At 41.6% G+C, this 14,479-nt stretch overlaps 1 long non-coding RNA gene across 1 annotated transcript in view; it reads left to right on the top strand.

The window, feature by feature from the left end:
* Positions 1-10,129, top strand: part of LOC141127648 (uncharacterized) — a 102,087-nt gene extending 91,958 nt beyond the window's left edge. Inside the window, exon 3 of the long non-coding RNA XR_012241571.1 lies at positions 7,956-10,129. This is a non-coding gene — a long non-coding RNA (uncharacterized lncRNA). The remainder of the gene's footprint in view (positions 1-7,955) is intronic.
* Positions 10,130-14,479: the final 4,350 nt, after the last annotated feature.

The raw sequence follows: 14,479 nt of genomic DNA, 5'->3' as shown, positions 1-14,479 counted from the left end.
TGTGGTCTTGTAGATACCAAAATGACCTGCTAAGGGGTGGTCATGGCAGGACCCTAGGACAGCCACTTAGGCAGTTTCTGGCACAAAATGTTGCTCCCCTTTCCACAGTAGGCCATTCTTTGCCTGCAATGTGACCCTGGAGGACTGGATGTACCTGCTGAGGCGTGCTGCAATTGTGGTAGCAGGCCTGACTGTAACAGAAGTAAACTTCCGGCTGGTAAGATGGTATCTGGTGAAGGTATGTCCTTTGGATCCTCAAACATGCATGATAACACGTCAGGTTTGGTGTTCTTTGATCCGGGTCTGTAAGTAAAGTGAAAGGAGAACCTAGAGAAAAAGAGTGCCCAGCGAGCCTGGCGTGGTCTGAGACATTTTGCAGTTCGCAAACACTCAAGGTTCTTATGTTCTGTGAAGATTAATATCGGATGAGTTGCTCCTTCCAGCAAATACCTCCATTCCTCTAATGCTGCTTTGATCGCCAGAAGCCTTCGATCTCCCACATCATAATTCCTTTCTGATTGGGTAAGCTTCTGGGAAAAGAATGCAACTGGATGGATCACATCTTTGAGGCCCTGTCGCTGCGACAAGACTGCTTAAACTGCACTCTCTGATGCATCCACTTTCAAGATGTAGGACAGAGCAGAATCTGGATGACATAACAGCAGCAGTGGTATATTGTTCCTTCAAGGTTTCAAATGTGGTCTGTGCCTCAGTAGACCAGTGGAAATGGATGCCTTGTTTGGTAAGTTGAGTGATAGGGGAAATAATAGCTGAGAAGTTCCTGATGAATTTACGATAAAAGTTGGCGAAGCCTACAAAGCGTTTGATTCCTTTTTTAGCGGTGGGAGCTGGCCAGTCCAGGATTGCGGATACTTTTTGGGGGTCTATTCTGATTCCATCAGTGGAAATAAGTAATCCAAGGAATTGGATGCTCTGCTGTTCAAAGTCACACTTTTCAGCTTTGGCGTAAAGTCTGTGCTGGCGGAGTCGGAGAAGTACACTCTTGACGTGTCCTCGGTGTATCTCTAATGAAATGGAAAATATCAAGATGCTGTCCAAGTATACAACGACAAAGATATCTAGGAAGTCTCTGAAGATATCATTGACAAAGTGTTGAAAAGTGGCTGGTGCGTTGCATAGGCCGAATGGGATGGCCAGATACTAATAGTGACCGAAGCGGGATCGAAAGGCGGTCTTCCATTCATCGCCTTCTCTGATCCGGACTAAGTTATAGGCTCCTGGTAAATCAAGTTTGGTAAACACACTTGCAGACTTGAGTCACTGAAAGAGTTCAGGAACTAAGGGCAGGGGGTAGCGGTTCTTTACTGTGATATTATTTATGTTGCAGTAGTCCACACATGGCCTTAGTGACTGGTCCTTTTTCTCCACAAAAATATACCTGCTCCGGCTGGTTAAGTTGAGGGGCGAATGAACCCTTTCCATAGGTTCTTTTCAATATAGTCCTTCAGAACCTCTAACTCACGCTCAGACAGAGGAAAGATACGTCCAAAGGGAATATCTGCCGCAGAAGAAGTTCAATGGGACAGTCATATGATCTGTGTGGAGGCAGGATATCTGCACCCCATTTACTGAATACATTCAGGTATTCATGGTAGCATTTGGGGACTACCTGACACAGTTCAGCATGTGATTCCAAGCATAGCAAAGAAGCAGGAGGTTGAGGCAGTGCTGCACAACACTATTTCTGACAGTACGGTGATAGCCACTATATTCTTCCAGACTCCCAGTCAATATGTGGGTTGTGAGCCTGCAACAAAGCGAGGCCCAAGACAGGGAAAAGTGGTGAAGAAATTGCATCCAAGTGTAATAGTTCCTGGTGGTTAGTAGCAGTGATGGTTAGAAGTGGAGAGTTCCCCTTGGTCACAAGTCCTGATTTAATGCAAGATCCGTTGGCCAGGAACACAGTGAGCCCTTGGTCCTTAAGCGGTAGTGGAATGTGCTGCTGGGCCACGAAGGACAGATCAATGAAGCAGCTGCAAACTCCCAAATCATTGCGGTCACTGGCACGGTTCTTCCTGGAAGCTGGAATAAGATAGGCAGGACTATGTGAGCTGAATTGACAGATATATTGGTTTGTTTAACGGAAGAAAGTGAAAGGCACTTGTGTAGCTCAGCCAGACAGTTACGTACGTAGTGACTGGACTCCCCACAGTAGAGACAACCGTCATCGTTGGCGGTCTTCTGGGGTTTAGAGATGGGTGGATCAGGCCCAACTGCATCGGTTCAGGTGTTTCTGGAACAGGTGGGGCAGGATTTCTAAACAATGGGGTCAGCAGACATAGGTGCCTTGGGTAACATCCATGTTGGTCTGAACTGCTGCGCGGATCTCTCAGATCTGCGTTCGCGTAACCAGCGATCAATCTGTATAGATAGTGTGATCAAAGTCTCTAATGTGTTTGGTACGCCTACCCGAGCAAGTTCGTCTTTAAGTCCTTCTGAGAGGCCCAAACTGAACTGGTGATGCAGGGCTGTGTCGTTCCAGTAGGTATCTGCACTCCAACGTTGGAAATCCGTGAAGTAATCTTTGACCAGTCTGCGGCCTTGAAGGGCATGCAAGGCTGTCTCAGCAGTAGTGTTTCATTGTGGGTCATCGTACAGTTGTGACATGGCCGTAAAGAATAATTGCAGGGTATTTAGCTGTGTGTTTTCTTCCAGGAGGCAATGGGCCCAGGAATGTGGTTCTCCTTGGAGCAGGGAAATCCCACCTTTGCAGCTTCTAGAAAAAATGTCCTTGGCTGAAGAGCAAATAAGAGCTGACAAGCATTGTGGGAGGCTCTAAATTTGCTCCGATCACCGGAAAACCTCTCGGGGGCTGGTACTCGAGATTAGGGAGGTAGCATCATTACTGGAGAACTGGCAGAGGCCCCAGTGGATGTAGTAGGTGCAGATGTGGTAGTAGATGCAGTAGAAGTTGCAGCAGGTGCGGCCAGTGCCTGAACGCAACCCTCCAACCAAGCATAGCCCTCTTGCACAGATGTAACCACCTGGGTGAGTGAGGCAAGGTGCCAGCAGATTTCATAAAAAGGAGAGGATCCTCCTGCAGGCTCAGTTATGGCTGTTTGGTACTGTCATGTACCTGGTTCGTGAGCCTGACATGTAGAGGAGAGCCTCTCGTACCACACTGGCTTGTGGGACACTGAGGTTGAGACAGCAGCCACATAAGTACAGTGACGTATGAGTGCCTAGGGTCAGTCCAGCATTCAGTATAGCTGGTTGTCCGTGGCTGTGGCAGGCTGGAATTGCAGCAGGAGCAGGAACTGGATGCGATTTGCAGAGCAGAGCCGTGGCGGGCTGGATGAGCAGGTGCAGGGTCAGGCAAGCTGGGTTGGTAGCGTTCAGGCATTGACTATTGACATTAATGGTGTTCAGATTAAGGTTCACAATAGTTTGGCAAACTGATTCCAGGTACGGTCAGCTCATCCCTATTGGACAGTTAAATTAAGGCTCTGTCCCTGGCATCAGTGTGAGATAGTGATGAGCCCGATGTTCCAGTCGAACGTAAGTTCGATTCGAACATCGGGTGTTCGCCGAACAGCAAACAATTTGGGGTGTTCGCGGCAAATTCGAAAGCCGCGGAACACCCTTTAAAAGTCTATGGGAGAAATCAAAAGTGCTAATTTTAAAGGCTTATATGCATGGTATTGTCATAAAAAGTGTTTGGGGACCTGGGTCCTGCCCCAGGGGACATGTATCAATGCAAAAAAAAGTTTTAAAAACTGCAGTTTTTTCGGGAGAAGTGATTTTAATAATGCTTAAAGTAAAACAATAAAAGTGAAATATTCCTTTAAATTTCGTACCTGGGGGGTTTCTATAGTATGCCTGTAAATTTTTCCCGTGTTTAGAACAGTCCCTGCACAAAATGAGATTTCTAAAGGAAAAAAGTCATTTAACCACTTCAGTACAGGGCATTTCCCCCTCCTTCCTGCCCAAGCCAATTTTCAGTTTTCAGCGCTTTTGCACTTTGAATGACAATTGGGCAGTCGTGCTACACTGTACCCAAATTAAATATTTATCATTTTTTTCCCCGCAAATAGAGCTTTCTTTTGGTGCTATTTGATCATCTCTGCGGTTTTTATTTTTTGCGCTATAAACAAAAGAGCGACAAGTTTGAAAAAAACACAATATTTTTTACTTTTTGCTATAATATATATCCCAAATTTTTTTTTTTTTTTTCCCTCAGTTTAGGCCGATATGTATTAAACGTATATTTATTGGTTTGCGCAAAAGTTATAGCGTCTACAAAATAGGGGATAGTTTTATGGCATATTTATTATTTTTTTTTACTAGTAATGGCGGCGATCTGCGATTTTTATCGTGGCTGTCACATTGCGGCGGACACATCGGACAATTTTGACATCATATTGGGACAACACGGTTACGTTCCCAGGTGACTCCGCCTCCTTCTGACGCATGGGGAATTCCCTATGCTTTCCTGTGGTGTCAGAGGGGGCGGGGCCACCCAGTTACGTAAATGTAATGGCGGACACATCGGACACTTTTGACACGTTTTTGGGACCACTGATATTTATACAGAGACCAGTGCTATACAAATGCATTGATTACTGTATAAATGTCACTGGCAGTGAAGGGGTTAACAGTAGGGGGTGGTAAAGGGGTTAACTTTGTTGCCTAGGGAGTGATTCTAACTGTAGGGGGTGGGGACTCACAAGGAGAGGAGACCGAACGGTGTTCCTCTGTGCTGGGAACACACCATCGTTCTCCTCTCACCTGACAGGACTTGGATCTGTGTGTTTACACACACAGATCCACGGTTCTGCTCAGTTAATGGGCAATCGCGGGTGCCCGGCGGACATCGCGGCCGCCGGGCATGTGCATCGGCTCCCGAGTGACATGGGGGCGCGCGTGCACCGCCGGCGGCGCGCACATGTCCCCCAGAAGGCTGGGAAGCCCAGGATATCATATGATGCCCGCCTAGGATGGGAGATCTCTCCTGCGGATGTCATATGCACATTCGCAGGATGTGAAGTGGTTAAAAGTACTCGTGGCTATAATGAATTGTCGGTCCCGGCAATACAGATAAAAGAAGTCATTGAAAAAAATGGCATGGGATTCCCCCAGACCATTACCAGGCCCTTTGGGTCTGGTATGAATATTAAGGGGAACCCCAACCAAAAATTTTAAAAGAAAATTTGTGTGGGGTCCCCCCAAATTCCATACCAGGCCATTCAGGTCTGATATGGATATTAAGGGGAACCCCACACCAAATTTTAAAAAAATGGTGTGGGGGTCCCCCTCAAAATCCATACCAGACCTGAAGGGTCTGGTATGGATTTTAAGGGGAACCCGTGCCAAAATTGAAAAAAAAAATGGCATGGGGGTCCCCCCAAAATTCCATACCAGACCCTTATCCGACCACGCAACCTGGCAGGCCACAGGAAAAGAGGGGGGACGAGAGAGCCCCCCTCTTGAACCGTACCAGGCCACATGGCCTCAACATGGGGAGGGTGCTTTGGGGTATCCCCCCAAAGCACCTTGTTCCCATGTTGATGGGGACAAGGGCCTCATCCCCACAACCCTTGCCCGGGGGTTGTGGGGGTCTGCGGGCGGGGGGCTTATCCCAATCTAGAAGCCCCCTTTAACAAGGGGACCCCCAGATCTCTGCCTCCCCCCTGTGTGAAATGGTAACGGGGTACAAATGTACCTCTACCATTTCAGAAAAAAAAGTGTCAAAATGGTACAAATGACAAGACACGGCTTGGGACAAGTCCTTTATTAAAAAATTAAAAAATAAAATTGTCCCACGAAGTCCATTCATCTTCCCTCGATCCGCCGATGGACCAAAAAAAAAAAGCTGTGACCGACCCGCCTTCATGGAAGGCACCCGCCGCATGATGCATCCTCGCAGGTGACAGTTCTTTTATAACTGAGGGCGGGGCAACACGGTGACGTTCCCAGGTGACTCCGCCCCCTCTGACGCACGGGGAATTCCCTATGGCTTTCCTGGGGTGTCAGAGGGGAGCGGGGCCACCCGGTTACGTAAACGTAATGGCGGACACATCGGACACTTTTGACACATTTTTGGGACCATTGACATTTATACAACGATCAGTGCTATAAAAATGCACTGATTACTGTATAAATGTCACTGGCAGGGAAGGGGTTAACACTAGGAGGCGATCAAGGGGTTAAGTGTGTTCCCTGTGTGTGTTTCTAACTGTAGGAGGAGGGGACTGACCTAGAGGAAATGACAGATCGTGATTCCTAGCTATTAGGAACTCACGATCTGTCTCTCCTCACAGAACAGAACAGGGATTTGTGTGTTTACACACACAGGTCCCTGTTCTGCCTCTCATGCCCGCGATCGCTCGTGGCCAGCGGTCATCGCGACCATTGGCCACGAACATCGGCACCCCAGCAGTGCAGCGGGCGCGTGCCTGCTGTCCCGCTTAAAGGAGCCGACGTATAGTTCTGACGGCTCGCGGGATTGTGCCGACCTGCTGCAGTATAATGACGGCGGCTGGTCGGCAAGCGGTTAATGTTTTAAGAGATATACTCTGTATTCCTTCATGTAATCCATGATTTCTACCCTTTTCCTGTACAATTTGATAGATTGCTAGTCTAGGCCTACTTTACTCTATACCAATACATTTTTGTCATTGTGTTAAAGCTTTCACTCATGGTCAAAGAACTCTCATTTAACCCAAATCATATTATCTGAGAGATATTAAATCTCAAATATAGTGAACGGGTAACACCACCCAAACCAGATCATGACCTAAGTTAACCTACAGGACTCCCCTGTTTATGGTTAGAATGATTATAAGTTGGAAACATTCTCTCCGTATCAGTCTTCTTGTTATGGAAATGTAAAATGTGTTGGACAAAGAACATACAGAGTTCGTTTTTAATTTCACAGGAACATTGTCTTTCATTATTGCTTAAGAGTAACATATTTGTGTGCTGTTGCAGCTTCCAGAGAACAGCAAAATACCTTCTCTAATTTGATAAGGATTGTGTAAGATACTCATAGAACATTGTAGAAGTGGCTGATTAGTTCAGTAAATATATATTAGCACCATGTTAACTGATTACAATAGAAAATAAATATGTGTCTGTCATATGCAGAATATATGGATATTGTTTTATTTTATTAATGTACTACTGTTTGGAGTTGGATGAATCCTGGATTCCAGACTCTTTGTATTTGGAGAAAAGCACAGTTCTTATGTTGCATGATGGTATGAGGTTGCTCTCAGGAGTCAAAACGACTCACAGAAATGAAGTGATATACCCGTGGGAATTACAAAGAGTCTGACTTGTAGAGAAAGGAAATAACTCCACTTTCCCAGATGAAAGTTATGTTTCAAATCAATAAACAACATCAATAATAATTACACAGTTCAGAGGTGTGCATTTTGCATTTTGTGCTGAATCTTATTATTTTATATGAAAAGTTGACTATGCAAATGAGCAATCAAAGATATTAAAATTCTACAATAAAATTTCTAAAGGCTAAACACTTAAAAAAGCTGATGCAAGATAGAGGGATTTGACTAAGCACTATTTGCTATAAATATACAAGAGAATGAATGATAGACACAATCTATATTAAATATTTTGTCAATATGGGCATATTTTTTTCTCGTGGAATTGTTTAACAAATCAAAACAAAACCATTCCAAACGAAGTATGTAAAATGCTATAAATGTAAAAAATAAAACAAAAAAAAGTGAGCCAAAAACAAGAAAAATAATGAAACATTCTAACTGACCTTCTGGCCATCACATTTAAGCTAGCAGATCCTAAATACAAATGTTTCCAGTTGTGTGCATTTACTATCAAAACTTATCATTGAATTCCAGCAGAAAACAATACATTGTTTTCCACTTCAAGATCTGTAAATGAAAATGGTAAAAGGTTGTCATATACCAGGGTTACTTATGCTAATGTATCATATTGTTTGTTTATTGCAGATATGAGATGAAAAAATGGATTAGAATGGCTACCTCTCCTTCTTCATCAAAAATGGATCAATTGTCTATGAACATGAAATACAATATACAAAAGAAAACTTGAGGATAAATAAAATAACATCAATAAACCTTACTGGCTACATGTACACCATAATCATTAGAACTTGTACCTCAAACATAGGCATATACTGTATATATTTTCCTATTTTTTATCTTCTATTTTTACTGATGCCTGCAGTTTATAATATAAGAGCTCACATAGGCCCTCACATATACAGAAAAGGATTTTGCTGTATAAATTAAATTCAAAGTTCAGCCTCAGTTATAAAAATATATGTGTGTTTGGAAAAAAAATATTTGTGTGTGTGTGTGCGCGTGTGAATGAAGATATCCAGCTGCGGCACTGAAACAGAACTCAAAATTTTTCTAATATAAACTATCAAACAAAATTATTCAGCAAAAACATTCTATCTATCTATCTATCTATCTATCTATCTATCTATCTATCTATCTATCTATCTATCTATCTATCTATCTATCTATCTATCCTCTATAGGTGTTTGGGGTCTTTGTACATGTTCAGAATAAACAGACAAACAGACATGTCCTTCCTGGCTGACCTACATAAGTTTAACTTGTGTAATTTTTAATCCTTATACAGACATCGCAAACTGAGCCAAAATGTGTTATGTGGATCATATTTATTTAAATTGTATAAATTACTAATTTGTTCTCTTGTATAATTTGTCCTAAAAACTATTTTGTATTACCACAGTAACCAATATCGTTTGTTTCCACGTGATTATTAATGGGGGTGCCATTAATTCTTAATGGCACCCCCATGCATCACAAAATGCAGCAAACCATTGTGTTTTCAAAAAAGGGTCAGGGACTTTTTCCCTGCATTTCCTTCAGATACATATGAACAGGCTGCCGTGCCAGTGCAAACTAATATTCCTACCACAGATGAACTTGCACACACCCTCTAGGACCAATTTGAGAAGACGCCAATAAACTTAGCAGCATGGGTTTTGCTTTGTTGTAGCAAAACAATGGAGGACATGGGCAAACCAACACATACACGGGGGCATTATGGGCAACTCTCAGTGTTGCCAAAAACTTTACCATATAACCACATTGGCATATTACTTTTCTTACAAAAAGTAAATTGATACAGAGAAGTGATGAGTGAATATTCTTGAGTTCAATTCAAGGGCAGGTTTGCTGAAAGGATTAAAAAAAAAATACACAAATTGTTAACTTTAACGAGAACCCAATTGAAGTTAATGGGAGGTAAACCTTGAAAAACAATTCTCTCCATTTTCAAGGCTAATAAGCAAGGGATTGACAAACAAAAGGCTTGGGTATCTGAGAACTTCCAGTGGCATTTATCAATGCAAAAATGAATTCAACCTTAAAATGTCCCCATTGCCATAAATAAAATGCTTGGGGGACAAAGTCCTTTATTAGAAAAAAAAGTCCTAAGGTATAAATCCATCATCAATCATATTAACCTGTGATGCAGACCCATCATAAATTATAATGAGTGATGCCCAGGGATCTGCCCAGGGGCTGCCCAGGAAAAAACCCTCCAACCCACATATGAGATAATTATAGCTTCTGTAACTGAAAGTGGTTGTAAACCAGTTACAACCACTTTTACCTACAGGTAAGCCTAGATTAAGGCTTACCTGTAGCTGCTAGAAATATCTCCTAAACTTCCACGGTTTAGGAGATATTTACAAAAACAGCGATCGCCGATGTCTACGGCGCATGCGCCATAGGCAACGGCGCAGGTGCACTTTAGAGTCCTTTAGAAATGGCGAGCGTGCTGTTTCTAAAGGAGATCATGTCGTGACTGGCAGTTCCCACGCACAAGCGCGGGAGTGACGTCATCGCGGCTCCGGCCAATCACAGCGCCGGAGCCGCGATACCCGGAAGGAAGATGGACGCTTCATGGAAGAGGGGACAGTGGTGACATCACAGGCTTCAGTTTCAGGTAAGTGACACGTAATGGGCTACTATGCGATGCATAGTAGCCCATTATGCTTTACCTTTGCAGGGAAACAAAGAGGAAGTAAAACCCATCAGGGTTTACTTCCCCTTGAAGCAAAGATGTAATTCCTGTTTTCTTCTTTCACCTTGCTAACACATTCTTCTAAGAAGAAAGCATTAACAGCGCTAATTCAATTCTCAGGTGATCTGAGGCTGATAAATGTAATATCACTAAACTTCCAAGTGGGTGAGAGTAGACATAAAATTGTTAATCGAAAAACAAAAAAAGCCAATGCAGTGAAAAAGGACCAATAGTCCCAAATCAATAGTTCATAAGATACCAGCAAAAGTGTATGGACACTGATTGTATCCACTACATAAACTCAAAAATTCCATGAGAACAGTTCATTGCATAAGGTGGACAATGATCACTATCCAGGGATATATTTCTTCTGGGGTGCACATCTCCATGGGTAACTAAACCATCACTGCGTGAATAACCCCTATGGATGTGAGCTTACCAGAGGTAAGATAAAGCCAAGCCTGTCATCCCCTTTCTCCTCCAGATCGGCTCCACCAACACCAGAATCCCTCAGTCCTCCTCAGTCAAGATCATGTAATATGTGGGTTTATTTAAAATAAACAATTTTACACTATGGAGAGCCTCCCCTTCTATTTTTCTACATGATATTACATGATCTTGACTGAGGAGGACTGAGGGATTCTGATGGTGGAGGAGCCGATCTGGAGGAGAAAGGAGATGACAGGCTTGGCTTTATATTACCTCTGGTAAGCTCACATCCATAGGGGTTATTCACGCGGTGATGTGGTGATGGTTTAGTTACCCATGGAGATGTGCACCCCAGAAGAAATATATCCCTGGATAGTGATCATTGTCCGCCTTATGCAATGAACTGTTCTCATGGAATTTTTGAGTTTATGCAGTTGATACAATCAGTGTCCATATACTTTTGCTGATATCTTATGAACTATTGATTTGGGACTATTGGTTCCTTTTTCACTGCATTGGCTTTTTTTGTTTTTCGATTAACAATTTTATGTCTACTCTCACCCACTTGGAAGTTTAGTGATATTACATTTATCAGCCTCGGATCACCTGAGAATTGAATTAGCGCTGTTAATGCTTTCTTCTTAGCAGAGAGTATATTTTGCTTTATTATTGTGTTGTGTTTTTATTTTATAACAGCAGCTTGTATTTTGTCTTTGTTTAAGTGGATTCATTTCCATTTAGTCTATAGCATTCCTTAAGCGCTTGGACCAGTGCTGCTTAGCAATTCTGGTATTTGCTTCTTCTATTGCTAACACATTCCCTGTGCATACCACTGCTATAGCTGAATATAGGATGGACTGGAGATTTGGCTTTGTATCAAACTCCTCAGTTCTACCGCTACTTTCTAATTTAAGCAGGAAATGTATAAATTCAAATTTTTTGCCTGATTTAAATATTGGCGAGTGTACAAGCAATATTCAGAATATGTAAAGGTTATTAGAAAAATTCAGACTGCATAAATGTTAGGGATGAGTGATCTTGGAAAAATACATTTTTCAGCAAAAATTTATTTTTCTGTGGGCGAAATGTTGGCAAAACAGAATGATCAAAAGAAATTTAATTTGGAAAAAATGATTTACTTTTTTTTATTTAAGGCTGTGTTTTCATGTATGTAGGGCAGGTTAATTTATTTAATTTAGTGTTCTTTGTGTTTTTTCTTTTTTATGTGTTTTTGATTTTTTGTGCACTGTTGCTAATTCTAATTTTACCTTTTCACTGTCTGTTTTTTCTTTCTGTAAAAAAGTAAAATGGTGAGGCTAAGGATAAGCTGTTTTTTAGTACAAGTACAGGTCCAGGTCAGTTAGCAGGACCTTCCAAAACTCTCTGGAGCCATTTAAAGCCCATTACATCCTTAAAAGCCAACAAAACCACCTTGATTTCACCTTCATAATTGACTACAATGCATTGCATCAAATGAAAAAGGTTTGTCAAAATCTTCTGATTTTTTCTGAGATTTTAGGGTCTGTAAAAACTCTTAATCCCTAATCAATATAAAAAATACTTGGAATATTGGAAAATATTCTGTAACAAATGAAATATATTTTGAGCCTTATTTCAAATTGATAATCCACTAAAGACACTGCAGCTATTGGTTTAAACAAATAAGACAATCTTTTTAGTGTTTTTATCTCTTCAAACCGTAGTCAAACATTGAAGACTTCTGCTAGCACTGGTGTAATTTTAAAATCGTATTTGTTAATTCACATTTGCTCATTATACAACAGTGCTGTTCAATATTAAACAGAGAAACAAACTTCAGATTTTAATATGCTCATAGCTGAGCCACTTATATAGAAAGCTATATTGCATTAATTATTCCTACAAACATGTCAAACTGTTGCTATATACTGTATACTTGTTTGTTTGCCACTTTCTACAGTGGACTGATAATAAAGATCATATATTAAAAAGTACACATGGGATCCAGATCTAGATCTCACGGTCATTTGATGACCTATGCATTACTGTATTAGCATCGGTGTATTTCATTTAGCAGGATGTATGCCGCAGACAGATCTACAGATGCTAAGCATTCCATCCTGAAGGCTCCACTTTATCATCAGGTAATTAGTATTTTCATTAACTTGCTTATTGTCAAAGAAAATGAGCCTTGATCATCTAATTTTTCCTCAATGAGTTGAATATTGTAATATATCTATAATTAATGTACTTTATGCCACAAATGTGTAATGGAGTAGAAATGGGAAGCTGCTCCCAGCAGTCACTGTCAGTAAATGTTTGATGAATAAACAGAGTCTTTCTAATGGGAATGGTGGCAACTTTTATAAGCAGACACAATAAAGACTTTATTAACATAGCTAAGAAGCATTCTGGGAAATGGAATGGAGCACAACATATTAACTGCTTGGAGTATGTGTGTGTGTGTGTATGAATGTGAAAGTGGTAAACTTTACTGTCCTTCTGACTATTTGATATTATTTGAATGCACATATTATTTCCATATACACATTTTAACTTCTAATTTTTGCCAATATTATTGTCTCTGGACCTTTCAGAAACTATTCGCATTTGCATGAATTCCTGACATGTCAAATGTACACTAACAATATAATAAAAAAAAGTCCTTGAGCATTTCCTCAATCTCATTTCTCTCATTCACCAGACTGCAACATTGCAACTTTGCAGTGAAAAACTAAGAACAAGATTGCCGAAGGCTGCTGACCTTTGCAAAACACATCCAAGAACTGCATGTCTCAGGATTTATATGACTGTATAGCATCTTTAAATCGACATCTTTTGTTTAGGAAGTAGTTACTGACCCTACATGATAACAATGTCTTTCTGGAATGCCAGGGAAAGTAATCTGAATCTCTGGAAAGCTGGCCATAGATGGATTGAAATTCAGCTGGTTCAGCAGGGACTGACTGAATTTTGATCCATGTGTGGATGTCCCCCTACAACAGAAATTGAATGTCGGACACAGTGGAAAACTGGCACAGTGGCTGCAGTCACTGATCAGTGCTTTCTAACAACAGACAGTCCTACTGTCAGAATACAGTGTCCCCACAGTGGGATTCCTCCATCCACTTAAAGTGGAGTTCCACCCCCTTTTACAACTTTGTCCTAAAGTATGACAACCCCTCCATCACTCTATTATCTTTAATTTTTTTCCCTTACCTTTTATGAAGTACCTTGTGTACTTCCATCCCAGCCTTGCTAAGGCCCAGTCCGTCATGTTCTTTTCTCCCCCACTGCCTTCTGGGACCCTTGTGTGTCCCAGAAGATGACGAGGCCATTCAGGAAGCACTGCGCGACTCGCACATTCGCAGTAGCAAACCGACAGTGCAGCCTGAAGGCTGCACTGCCGGTTTCCCTTAGTTGGAATGGCAGAGCCTGCACCCAATCCGATAGACGGATCGGCCTCATGGGGCCGACATCGTGGGCTCCATGGACAGGTAAGTGTCCTTGTTAAAGGTCAGCAGCTACAGTGCAAAAAATTTTGCAGCTGGAACTCCGCTTTAATTTGTATAGATGTAGTTTTTTTTTCATTCAGGCTTACTTAGCCTGCAAACATTAAATATGAAAAAAAAAATGTATCTGATGCTAAGTCCATTTTAAGTATGCATTCAAACCTGAGCAGAGTGTATTATAGGTGATTATAAACATTTTTTGGTGTGTTTTTACAGGCTTTTTACAAGCTTAGTAAAAGCATTTATGCAAATGTATAAAGATTCAGGTGTTTTTTTTTCCTGGGATGGGCAAGTGCAGAAGAGCAGTTTTAGAGAAAGAGAGACATTCTTCAGGTGCAAAATATGTATATTGTGCATTTACAGGCACTCCCATTGAAGTTTATGGGTCCAAAAGTGCCTAAATGTGCTCTAAAAAATCTCATGTACTTTTTTTTAGCGTAGAGTGTACAGCACAGGTGAAACTGTAAAAGGGGTAATTAGAAAGAATAGGATTCTGCATCTTGTGAAGTGTAAGGCAGGCCACACAT

The sequence above is a fragment of the Aquarana catesbeiana genome, linkage group LG02 (assembly GCF_042186555.1).
Source record: "Aquarana catesbeiana isolate 2022-GZ linkage group LG02, ASM4218655v1, whole genome shotgun sequence".
Classification (NCBI taxonomy): domain Eukaryota; kingdom Metazoa; phylum Chordata; class Amphibia; order Anura; family Ranidae; genus Aquarana; species Aquarana catesbeiana.
Note: the sequence above shows the minus strand (reverse complement) of the source record. Positions and strands in the feature narration are given on the sequence as shown.